Here is a 14,081-nt window from a genome sequence, read left to right on the forward strand (position 1 = left end):
ATATATACCACAACTTCTTTATCCATTCATCTATCTAAGGACATTTTGGTTGTATCCATGTTTTGGCCACCATGAAAAGCTTCAAGGAACATTGGAGCACACATGTCTTTATGGATAAATGTTTTCAGATTTTTGGCGTAGATACCAAGGAGAGGGATTGCTGGGTCATATGGTAATTCTATTCGTAATTTTTTGAGGAGTTTCCACATGGCCTTCCATGACGGCTGCACCAGTCTGCATACCCACCAACAGTGGATGATAAAAACTCTTAAAAAAGTGGGAATAGAGGGACCATATCTCAACATAATAAAGGCCATATATGATAAACCCACAGCTAACATCATACTCAATGGGGAAAAGCTAAAACCATTCCCCTTAAGATCATGATGAAGGCACAGTTGCCCACTTTCTCCACTTCTGTTCAACATAGTTCTGAGGTCTAGCCACAGCAATCAGACAGGAAAAAGAAATAAAGGGCGTTCAAATTGGTAAGGAGGAAGTAAAATTGTCATTATATGCAGACGACATGATACTTATCATAGAGAACCACAAAGACTCCACCAAAATACTACTAGAACTGATAAATGAATTTAGTAAAGTAGTAGGATACAAAATTAATATTTAGAAATCAGTAGCATTTGTACATACCAATAATAAAATATCAAAAGGAGAAATTAAGAATACAGTCCCATTTACAATTGCTTCAAAGACTATGAATACTCAGGAATAAATTTAACCAAAGAAGGAAAAGACCTGAACTCAGATAATTATAAGACACTGAAGAGAATAAAGAAAACTAATAGATGGAAATACATACCACGCTCATGGATAGGAAGAATTAATATTGTTAATATGTTCTTATTGCCTAAGGCAATATACAAGTTTAATTTAATTTCTGTGAAACTACCAAGGACATTTTTCACAGAAATAGAACATATAATCCTAAAATTTATATGGAACTGCAACAGATCCCGGATAGCTTCGGCAATCTTGAGAAATAAGAACAAAGTGGGCAGTATCACGATACCTGATGTCAAATTATACTACAAAGCTATAGTAATCAAAACAGCATGGTACTGGCATAAAAACAGACACATAGATCAGTGGAAAGCATAGAGAGCTGAGAAAGAAATCCTTGACTATATGGACATTTAATCTATGACAATGGAAGGAAGAATTTCCGTTGGGGTAAAGGCAGTGTATTCAATAAATGGTGCTGGGAAACCTGGACAGATACATGCAAAAAAATGACGCTGGATTACATCCTTACACCATATACATGAATAACTTCAAAATGGATTAAAGACTTAAATGTGAGACCTGAAACCATAAAATTCCTAGAAGAAAATATAGGAAGAAAGTTTGCAGACATTACCTGGAATAATATTTTTACTGATATATCCCTCCGGCAAGGAAGTAAAAGAAAAAATAACTGTAAGGGATTGCATCAAATTAAAAAGTTATTTTCACAGCAAAGGAAACTATGCAATAAAACAAAAAGAAATCTAACCTATGGGAGAAATATTTTAATTATATATCTAGATATATGTTATATTATAAATTATGGAATAAAAATTAAAAAAAAACTCATTCAACTCAACTCCAAAAAACAAACAACCCAATTGAAAAATGGGCAGAGGACATGAAGACACATTTTTCTAAAGAGGACATACAGATGGCAAACAGACATATGAAAAAATGCTCAACCTCACTAATCATTAGAGAAATGCAAATAAACACCTCAATGAGATACCACCTCACCCCAGTCAAAATGGCTATCATCAATAAATCAACAAACAACAAGTATTGGCTAATACGTGAAGAAAAGGTAACCCTCATGCACTGCTGGTGGGATTGCAGATTGGGGCAGCCACTAGGGAAATCAATATGGAGGTATACCAAAAAACTGAAAATGGAACTACCTTATAACCCAGCAATTCCACTCCTAGGTCTCTATCCAGAAAAATCCAAAACACTGTTTCGAAAAAATTTATGCACCCGTATGTTTTTTGTAGCACTATTCACAATAACCAAGACATGCAAACAGCCCATCGGTAGACGACTGGTATTAAGAAACTGTGGTACATTGATACAATGGAGTATTACACATCCGTAAAGAAGAATGAAATCTTACCATTTACAATGATATGGATGGACCTAGAGAACATTATGCTAAGTGAAATAAGATAGACGGAGAAAGACAAATACCATATGATCTCACTTATATGCAGAAATAAAGAATAGAATAAATGAACGAAGGAATCAGAAACAGTCTCAGGGTTATAAAGGAAAAACAAAATGTTGCTAGATTGCACGATGGTGAGATGAGGAAAAAGATCCGGGGATTGGAAAGCACAATCAGTAACCACAAGATTGCCATGGGGATACGAAAGACAGTTTGGGGAATATAATCAATAATATTGTAAAGATTTTGTAGGGTATCCGATGGACACTTGTCTTATTATAAATAGACCATTTCATGGACGGTGTAGATGCCTGATCACTGCATGTACACCTGAAAACTGAGCCTAACAATAATTAATGTCAACTATAAATATATATATATATATATATATATATATATATATATATATATATATATATATATATATTTACAAGAAGTGGTGTACAGCATTACGAATAGAGACAGTGTAAATGTAACGGCTGTATGCGATGTCAGAGGGGTATTGGGGATGGGGGTTATCACATTGTGAGAGGTATAAATGATAAATATCTAACTATTAAATTGTTTTGTATGCCTGAAATTAGCAAAAAACAAAAAAGAAAAAAACAAACAAACACAAAACATCGATAGAGAAACTGTTAGGAAATTCTTAACTGAAAATCTTGGCATGAGAAAGGTGTGTGCAGAAATTGTCCCAAAGGAGCTCATCAATGAACAAAAAGCAAAGGAGAGTCGAAGTATGCCAAGACTTTTTGGAGAAGCAAGATGATATTTTGGACCATGTTATCACTGGTGATGAAACATGGATGTACCAATACGATCCTGAAATACAACATTGAAGTGCACAATGGAAGTTCAGTCAATTCTCCACAACCAAAATATTTCTGTCAGTCCAAATCAAGAGTCAAAATGGTGTTACTAATCTGTTTTGATGTCAGCGGGATTATTCATTATGAATCTGTACCAACCGGACAAACAGTTAACCAAGTTTACTAATTGGAAGTACTGAAAAGGCTGGTTGGAAAAGTTAGACTAAAATGATCTCAACTTTTCACCAACAATGCACGGCTCTTGCATCATGACAATGCACCAGCTCACAGGGCACTGTCTGTGAGGGAGTTTTTTGCCTGTCAATAAAGGACTTTATTCTATCACCCTCCCTACTCACCTGATCTGGCCCCCAATGACTTCTTTCTTTACCCTAAGATAAAGGAAATATTGAAAGGAAGACATTTTGATGACATTCAGTACATCAAGGGTAATATGAAGACAGCTCTGATGGCCATTCCAGAAAAAGAGTTCCAAAATTGCTTTGAAGGGTGGATGAAGCGCTGATGTCAGTGCTTAATTTTCCAAAGGGAGTACTTCAAAAGTGACTGTAGTGATATTCAGCAATGAGGTATGTAGCATCTTTTCTAGGATGAGTTCGTGAACTTCATTGTCATACCTTGTACACTACTTCGAGGTGATGTTTTTATCCATATGCTCACTGCAGCATTGTTTACAATGGCCAAGAGGTGGAGGCAGTTTGGGTGTCTGTCAATGAATGAACGGGTAAAGACGAGATGGTACATATACACAATGGAATATTGCTCAGCCATGGAATGTTCTTGCCATCTGAGGCAGCATGGATATTCAGAAATTTCAAAAGACTTAGACTTTTCCCATTGGGGAAAAATGGATGTTAGAGTTAGATAAAGATGAATAAAAATGGCATTGTGCTGATTGGTGTATGTCAGAAAGAGAAAGACAGATATAATGTTATTTTGCTTGATATGTGGAATCTAAAGAAGAAAAACAAACAAACAAGACCGAAACAAACTCAGAGATACAGAGAACATTTTGATGGTTGCCAGATGGGAGAGGGTTTGGGGTGTGGATAAATAAAAATAGGAAGGGATTAAGAAGTACAAATTGGTTGTTATACAATATTCATGGGGATATAGGGTATAGCATAAGAAATATAGTCAATAATATCATAAAAAGTATGTGTCTTGGCAGATGGGAACTAGATTTATTGGAGAGACAGATGGGAGGGAGCTTAGGAGGGTGAAAAAGCTAAAGAGAATAAGAAGTACAAATTGGTAGTTACAAAATAGTCACGGGGATGTGAAGTATAGGGAATATGGCCAATAATATTGTAATAGCTATGTACAGTGCCATATGTACACCTGAAACGAATATAATATTGTATGTTAGCTATATTTTAATAAAAGCCTCCAAAAATAAATTAATGTGGAAACACATACAAATTCATCAACATTGCAAGAAGAGGCCCATAAATGATGTAATATGGATAACTGAGACTCTTGGTTTAAAGGAACAGAAAGCTACCATTGTTGAATGTTAAGAGAAATTAAGGCTGAAAAAATTCAAACAACCATCACAAAACCCTATTGTATTTTTTTTCTCTGAATAAGGTAGAATTCCAGTTAGTTTAGAACATTCTTTTTGTGCCTCCCAAAACCAAAAGCCTGCAACTAGCTACCACAGAAATAACAAACATTTCTTACAAAACAACAAAAACAATAAAAGGAGTAAGAGGTTTCGTACTCCCAATAAATTTAGAGTAGGCAATATGAACATCATTACCGCTGGAAACAAGATTTGAAGAACATATAGCTATATGCTATATATTTATCTACATCTAGTTGCACATACATTTATATATTAACGTATCTATTGATTTGAAGGCATCTAAAATCTATCAAGTTAAAAAGTATTTGGCACCAAGATATAGAAATAAACTCCAAGATATCAGACGGGAGTATGGTCTACTTTTCCATAGGGACATCTGCTAATTGTAGAATGCACATCTGAATGGTGGTAAGGATGACAGAAATTTCAAAAGACTTAGACTTTTCCCATTGGGGAAAAATGGATGTTAGAGTTAGATAAAAGATGAATAAAAATAGCCTTTCCAGAATCTAGAACACTTATTAAGATCATCAATGCTAAATCTTTTGAAGTGCGTTTTTTGTTGTTTTTGTTTGTTTGCCTGGCACTGAAATCATAATTCCTTTTTAGATAATTATAACATCATCTAGAGTATCAAAGTATTTCTAGAGTTTTTACATATGCCATTTTACAATTAAAGTTTAGCATATAAGACAAGAAGATGATGTGATCAAAACCCAAAAGATTATAGAAGAAAAATCAGATCAACCAGCTATTATAAATGTATTATGACTTTGCAGGATAAGATTGACAGAAGAAATACAAAGACAGGAGACTAAAAGAGATAAATGTAATCCTTTTAGATCAAACAATTGGGAATTATAGAACTAAAAATGAAACACCTGAAAATAAGCATGCATTGTATAGTCTTAACTGCCGACAGGACACCACAGAAAAAGGGATTTTTGAAGTCAATGACTGAACAGTAGACATCATTAAAACTGAAGCAAAAGAACATAAATGAGCAGTTGATAAAAAGTGTGGATAATATCAAATGATTTAATATATATGTAATTGTATTCTCAGAAGTGAAAGGAGAACAACGATAGGGCAGATGAAATATTTGAGGGTTTAATAGCCATTATTCCACAATTGAAGAGACACAAAATGCAGATCTCAAATGCTCAGCAATCCAAAGAAGAATATATATAGAGAACACACCTTTGTACAGTATTGTCAAACTGCAGAAAACCAAGGGAGCAGAGAAAATCTTAACAGAGAAAAAACACTAATTTCAGGGAAGTAATAATAAAAACACCGTTGACTTCTCATTAAAAAACAATGACAACCAAAAGAATGTAAAATAAAATCTTTAAAATTTTGGGGGAGAGAAAATACCTGCCAACTCAGAATTCAGCATCCAACAAATGTATCTTTCAGAAATTAAAGAAACATAGAGACGTAGCCAAATAAAAGCTGAGAGAATTCATTCCTAGCTGACCTCCATTGAAAAATAATCATGAGGCCCACCTGGCTCTGGTGTGTCAGGCTGCTGCCATCCTGTGCTGGTCCCTTGCTGCTCCCACCACCCCTAATCTGTTCCTGAAGGTGTGGTGTGAGAGGTGAGCAGATGAGCTCTGGGCTGAGCAGCTCCATCCACGTATCCTCCTGGAAAGAAGCACATGAATTATGGTTACCATTCAGCACATAGTCAGAAAGGTGTTTACTACCTGTTAGCATAAAGGAAAGTGTTGGTGATGAATGGGTCCTGATCACCTTAAGCAGTATTTTCTCAAAAACCACAGCCCAAGTGCAAATGCAGACTTCATTCATTCATTCCACAAGTGTTTATGGAGTGCTTAATGTGCACCAATACCTGGCAATGGCAACTGCACAGATTGTTCTGGGCCCTCAAACACCTAATCATCAAAAATGATAATCGAACAGGAGAGATCCAAGATGGTGGAGAAGATAAACCCTATGCTTGCCTCATCTCATGAACACATCAACATCACAACTAAGTTATAGACCAATTAACCTGGAGAACAATCTGAAGTCTAGCTGAACAGAAGTTTTATAACTAAGGATATAAGAAGAAGCCAAATCGAGATTTGTAGAAAGGGCAGAGATGTGAAATAGGCCAGCCCCAAACTTCCATGTGGTGGATGAAAATTGGGAGGAAAATCTCAACTACAGAAATTCCCTGCAGCGGAGCAAGGGACCCAGCTGAACAGTGCTGGCCAGAGTACTGGTGCCAGGAAGAGGAGCCCCCCCAACATCTGGCTGTGAAAAACAGTGGGGATTCCAACCATCTGGGTGGAATGAAAGGCTGCAGGAAACCCGAAACATCCTCTTAAACAGCCTGCACAGACTTGCTAGCACACACTCACCCTGGGCTCCAGTGGAAGGCTGTGATTTGGGAGGGGCTTAGAGGCATATGGAGGCAGACTGAAGTGTGTGACTTCAGGGTGGGGGCTGGAAGATAGTCACGATGTTCTCAGTGTGGGGCCCTCTTACCTTGTATCCTGGGCAGACAGGCACCATCTTTTCTGTGTTGAGCCTCTTCCCCATGCCCATGGTCAAATCTGAATCTTAATTGGTCTGGTGAGCTCTACTTGCTCCACCCTGGGGAGTCACTGAGACCCTGCCACACCCAACTCCATACCTCAGGAGGCTTTATCAGTGATTGAAACTTATGGGATCTGGCAACAAACAGCAGACCTCTTTGTGTACTGGCCTTTTGCAGAGCTACCCCAGACACAGTGATTGTGGGAAGTCGTCCTTGGTTCACAGCATGGCCTCTCCCACATACCTCCAGCTCCAGCACAGGCAGTGACCAACTGTGGATTGCTTTGCTGCCGACCAAGTAATTTCTGACTAGTCATAGGCAGTGGCTGATCTGGGCCTGCACCGGAGCCCCTCCCAGAGGCCCCAGAACCAATATACTTGGAGATTGGCTTCAGCCTACAGTACAGCAGAGCACCACACAATTAGCCCCACAACTGGCATACCCAAAGGGCAATCTCAACAGGCACCAGAGCCCACTGGTTGGAATCGAGTTCTCTGTGGTAAGCTTTCCCCTCCCGTGTACAGCAGCTCATAAGCTGTGGATGTGGCCGAACCCCAGTACTAGTCAGCCTGAGGGTCAATCCCACCCACTGATGTGCCAATAACAATGAAGGCTCAAGTATAACAAGAAGGCACAAGTATAACAAGAAGTGTCCCACAAAAGGGACATCTGAAGCATCCAGAGAAGGTAACCAGGGAGAACGTTACTGAGCCCCACAGGACACTTACTACATTAGACAACCAGGCAAGACTAGGAGATACAACAGATCTGCGTAATACATAGAAACAAACACAGAGAGGCAGCCAAAATGAAGAAGAAGAAGCAAAGAGATATATCTCAAATGAAAGAACAGGAGAAAACTCAAAAAAAAACAAAAACAAACAAACAAAAAAACCTGAATGAAATGGAGGCAAGCCACCCACCAGAGACAGAGTTTGAAACACTAGTTGTAAGGGTGTTCAAGGAACTTCAACAAAGAGGTAGCAAGTTAAAAAAAAAAATGACATAGACACCATAAAAAAGAACCAGTCAGAAGTGAAGAATACGATAACTGAAATGACGAATGCACTAAAAAGGAATCACCACCAATCTAGATGAAAGTAAAAGGAATTGAATCAGTGATTGGGAAGGCAAGGTAGAAGAATACACCCAATCAGAACAGCAGAGAAAAGGAATTGAAAAAATGAGGAAAGTTTAGAGACCTCTGGGGACATCAAGAATATTTGCATTAACAGGGCTACCAGAAGGAGAAGAGAGAGAAAGGGATTGAGAACCCACCTGAAGAAATAATGACTGAACACTTCTCTAACCTGGTGGAGATAATTGACATACAAAGACAGGAAAAACAGAGTACCAAACATGAAGAATGCAAACAGGCCCACACCGAGACACATTATAATTAAAATGCCAAATGTTAAGGACAAAGAGAGACTACTAAAAACAGTAAGAGAAAGAAAACTAGTAACTTATAAGGAAGCTGCCTGAAGATTGTCAGTTGATTTCTCAACAGAAACTTTTCAGGCAAGAAGGGACTGGCAAAAAATGTTCAAAGTGATGAAAAGCTAGGTTATACAACCAAGACTACTCCAATGAGCAAGGCTATCACTTAAAACCAAATGACAGATAAAGAGCTTCCCAGACAACATGAAGCTAAATGAGTTCATCACAACCAAACCAGTATTACAAGGAATGTTACAGGGACTTCTTGAAGTAGATGAAAAAATCAAACATATGAATAGTAAAATGGCAATAACTACATTTCTATTTAACAACTCTCTTTTTTAAAATTAAAAGTTTATTGGGGTGACAATGATTAGGAAGGTTATATAGGTTTCAGATGTACAATTCTGTAATACATCATCTGTATGTCACATTGTGTGTTCACCACCTAGAGTCAGTTCTCCTTCCATCACCATATATTTGATCCCTTTTACCCTCATCCACCACTCCCCTTCCCCTTTACCTTCTGGTAACCACTAAACTATTGTCTGTGTCTATGAGTTTTGTTTCTTAATTTGTTTGTCTCATTCCTTTTTACTTTCAGTTTTATATACCACATATCAGTGAAATCACATGTTCTCTGCTTTTTCTCTCTGAACTCTATTTCGCTTCGCATAATAATCTCAAGATCCATCAAGTTGTCCCAAATGGCACTATTTCATCTTTTCTTATTGCAGAATTGTATTCCGTTGTGTATATATACCACATCTTTATCCAATCATCTATTGAAGTACACTTTCATTATTTCCATGTCTTGGTAACTGTAAATAAAATGCAATGAACATCAAAGCACATATATCTTTATGGATAAATGTTTTCAGATTTTTTTGTAGATATCCAGAAAAGGGATTGCTGGGTCATATAGTAATTATATTCTTAATTTTCTGAGGAACCTCCCAACTGCCTTCCATACTGGCTGCACCAATCTACATTCCTATCAACAGTGATGAGGGTTCCTTTTTCTCCACTGCCTCTGCAACACGTGGTATGATTCCTCTTGTTGATGATAGCCATTCTAACTAGGGTGAGGTGATATCTCATTGTGGTTTTTATTTGCATTTCTCTGATGATTAGTGATGTCAAGCATTTTTCCATATGTCTATTGGCCATTTGTATGTCCTCTTTGGAGAAATGTCTATCCAGGTCCTCTGCCCATTTTAAAATTGTATTGTTTGTTTTTGTGTTGTTGAGTTTGTACCAATTCCTTATATATTTTGGGTATTAGTCCCTTATTGGAGGCATTGTTTGCAAAAATCTTCTCCCATCCAGTTGGTTGCCTCTTCATTTTGTGGATGGTTTCTTTTGCTGTGCAGAAGCTTTTTAGTTTGGTATAGTCCCATTCGTTTTATTCTAGCTTTTACTTCCCTTGCCTTTAAAGTCAAATTCATAAAATGCTCTTTGAACCCAAGGTTCACAAGTTTAGTACCTGCTTTCTTCTATGGAGCTCTTTATTGTTTCAGGTCTTATGTTTAGGTCTTTGATCCATTTCAGTTACTTTTGGTACACAGTGACAGATAGCAGTCTAGTTTCATTCTTTTGCAGGTGGCTTTAAATTCTCCCAGCACCATTTATTGAAGAGGTTATGTTTTCTCTATTGCATGTTTTGGCTTCTTTTTTGAAGATTATATGTCCATATTAATGTGGGTTTATTTCTGCATTATCAATTTTATTCCACTGGTTTATTTGTCTGTTTTTCTGCCAATATCATACTGTTTTGGTTATTGTTGCCTTGTAGTACAAGCTGAAGTCAGGGAGTGTGATACCTCCAGCATTGTTCTTTAATCTTAGGATTGCTTTGGCTATTCGTGTCTTTTGTGGTTCCATTCAAATCTGATGATTTTTTTGTTCTATTTCTTTAAAATTTCCACTGAGATTTTGATGGCATATTGCATTAAATCTGTATATTGCTTTGGGCAATATGGCCATTTTAACCATGTTGATTTTTCCAATCCATGAACATGGAATGTCTTTCCATTTATTTGTGTAACAATTACTTTCAATGTAATTGTATTAAACGCTTGCCATCTGTGGTGGCATGCATGGACCTGGGGAATATTGTGCTGAGTGCAGTATGTCAGACAGACAGAGATAGATGCAATGCAATTTCACTTACATGTGGAATCTAAGGGACATAACAAACAAACAAATAAAACAGAAACACACTCATAGATATAGAGAATATTTTAACCATTGTAAGATGAAGGGTGTTGAAAGGGTGCCTGAAAAATCGGAAGGGATGAAGAAGTAAAAATTGGTTGTTACAAAGTAGTCATGGATGTAGGGTATAGCACAAGGAATAAAGTCAGTAATACTGTAATAGCTATGCATGGTGTCAGATGAATAGTTAATATACTGGGGTGATGTCATTGTAAGATGGGTGGGGGTTTGGAGAGGATAGGATGAAAGAGGTGAAGTAATTAAAAAGTACAAATTGATAGCCACAAAATTGTCATGGGGATGTAAACAAAGCATAAGGAATATAGTCAATAATATGGTAATAGCTATGTGTAGTGCCAGGTGAGTACTAGACTAGTCAGGTAATTTAACTTCTTAAGTTATACAAATGTCTAGCCACTATGCTATACACCAGAAATTAATATAAAATCATATTGAATGTTAACTGTAATAAGAAAACTTAAAAAAGGGTGAAGGAAAAGGCATATGAAATGGTCAAATCCAGGTTTAAAACAAATAAGTAATGGGATGTAATGTACAGCATGGGAAATATAATCAATAATATTGTGATAGCATAGTACAGTGTCAAATGGTTGCTGGGCTTATGGTGATCACTTCTTTAGGTATATAAATGTTGAACAACTATTGTGCATACCTGAAATTGATATAATGCTGTATATTATCTATATTTTTAATAAGAATAAAAAATAATCATAACAGCAAGTTATCAGTTTGAAAGGAAAAGATCCAAACATTAAGTTGGATCTATAGCAATTAATGAAGTAAAAGCAGAAATATTATTTATATAGGTAAATATGAAATAATATTTCAATAACATTCAAAGTGTGAATATGAAATAAAAAGTAATAAACATGTTTTGTGAATATTGTAGCATACGTATTTGGATCTACATATAGGACAAAATGGTAAACATCTCATTAAGGTAAAATGTAGAATAATACTCCCTAATTATTACACTGAATGGAAAGTTCAATAATATTAATGATATATTATAATGCGTTAAGTATGCATATTTTAAAGCATAGAACCTTACATAAAAGTAAAATAAAGATAGGAATATAAAAAAAATTTAAAGTGATAAAATGGAATGTCAAATCCATTGACTGGAAATAACAGGAACCAGATTGTCCCTCCTCAAACAGCTATGAAGCATGGGGAAGTATAAGATAAATTTCCTTTCAGATATTGAAGAGCAGGTAACTCAGGATAGTGATTCTTGTAATAAGGGAAAGAAAGAGGTAAATGCTACAAATAGAATCACTTGTTACCAGAAAAGAATTTCAAGGCCACAGTGCAGGTAGGGAAAACACAAAAGCATTCTTCCTGAGTTGAAACAACTGATTTGTGAGTTCAGGGAGGTCAAAGTGACTATAATTTTGTTTCAGAGTACTGGACAATAGAAAGTTATTCCCAGAGAAAGTATGAGAGATCTACAGAAGGTTCCCCTCAGGTCTGCAGCTGAGCTCTGATCAGTGCATACACCTGAATAAACTATCCTCTGTCAGGGGAAAATCTAGGGAAAAGGAGCAGGCAGAATATTACCAGGTTCCATCAGGGTCAGCAAGTTTATATTCTATTAGAGTGGAAAGTTCTCCTAATTTAAAAGGCATTGGATAGAATCTCAGAAGGTTATTACATTCCTGTGGGATAAAATGAACGCTAAAATAAGCACTTTCCTGGGACTTCACAAGAAAAAATGTCCCCGATAACATAAAAATGATTATAATCAGTTTTACATCACAGAGTAGGAGAAGGAGCACCATAATAACCATATTAATGGAAGTATAATAAATCCATCACTTGATAATGCATAGAAAATACTTATATTTAACTTGTGGGAGTCACAAAAAATCTGAAAAAGAAAAAGAACCTGGATGGAATTAAAACAGATTAGACAATGCGTAAGTGAAGAGTTGTGAACCTGAAGATGAAGCAATCAAAACTATCCAAAAGGAAACACAAAAAGTAGGGGGGGATGTAGATTGAAAGAAATAAAGATAGCATCAATGGGCCAATTTAATGGAGCATAACATATTTTACTATGAGTCTCAGAGAAATAAATCATTAGGGTAAGATAAAACATTTTTAAAAGAGTGGAAAATTTTTTGTAATTTATTTTTAAAATTTATTGGGGTGACAATTGTTAGTAAAAGTACATAGATTTCAGGTGTACAATTCTGTATTACATCATCTATAAATCCCATTGTGTGTTCACCACCCAGAGTCAGTTCTCCTTCCATCACCATATATTTGATCCCCCTTCCCTCATCTCCTACCCCCCACCCACCTTACCCTCTGGTGAAAATTTTAAATTGAGCAAAAAACTAGAACCTGCAAAATCAAGAACTCAACAAAATGCGATCTTGATCGATGCAAAGAAAGCCAAACCCAATATATTTTAATTTAAAAGAAAGCTACGCCGAAACAAAGAATCATCAAATTGCTGAAGAACAGTAAAAAAGAAAAAAACTCAGAAGCAGCTAGATGAAAAAAGTCATATGATATATAAAGGAATAAACACAAGAATCACAATTGACTTCTTTGAAGAATATGGGCAATCCAATAGACAAGATACCGAAACTAATATATTATATATGTATATATATGTATATATATAATATGTATATAATATTTTTACATATATATTATACTACATATACATATTATATATGCAATATATATTACATACGTAATATACATGTATACCTACATATATACATACATACATATATATATGTGTGTGTGTGTGTGTATATATATATATATATATATATATTCAACATGGAATTCCATATCTATGACTATATAGTTCATAACTGAAGGCTAAATTATTTTATAGCTACGTAGTTTGAGAGAATTCATGCCCAGCAGAACCATTGTACAATAAATACAATAAATGTTAAAATAATTTTCCCAGGCATAAAGAAAAAATGATACCAAGTGAAAATCTAAATCCATACAAAGAAATGAAAGACATTGTGAAAATGGTAAAGATGTGAAGAAATACAAAAATTTTGTTTTCATCTTTTAAATATCCTTAAAAAATAATGGACTATTTGAAGCAAAGATATTATGTTTTATATACCAGGGTGTCAAAAAGATGTATACAAGTGGTGGGGGGTGGGAGATGAGGGTAAGGGGGATCGAATATATGGTGATGGAAGGAGAACTGACTCTGGGTGATGAACACACAATGGGACTTATAGATGATGTAATACAGAATTGTACACCTGA

This window comes from Rhinolophus sinicus, unplaced genomic scaffold (genome assembly GCF_057876585.1).
Source record: "Rhinolophus sinicus isolate RSI-liver-muscle unplaced genomic scaffold, RSI-T2T HiC_scaffold_19, whole genome shotgun sequence".
In the NCBI taxonomy this organism is placed as follows: Eukaryota; Metazoa; Chordata; class Mammalia; order Chiroptera; family Rhinolophidae; genus Rhinolophus; species Rhinolophus sinicus.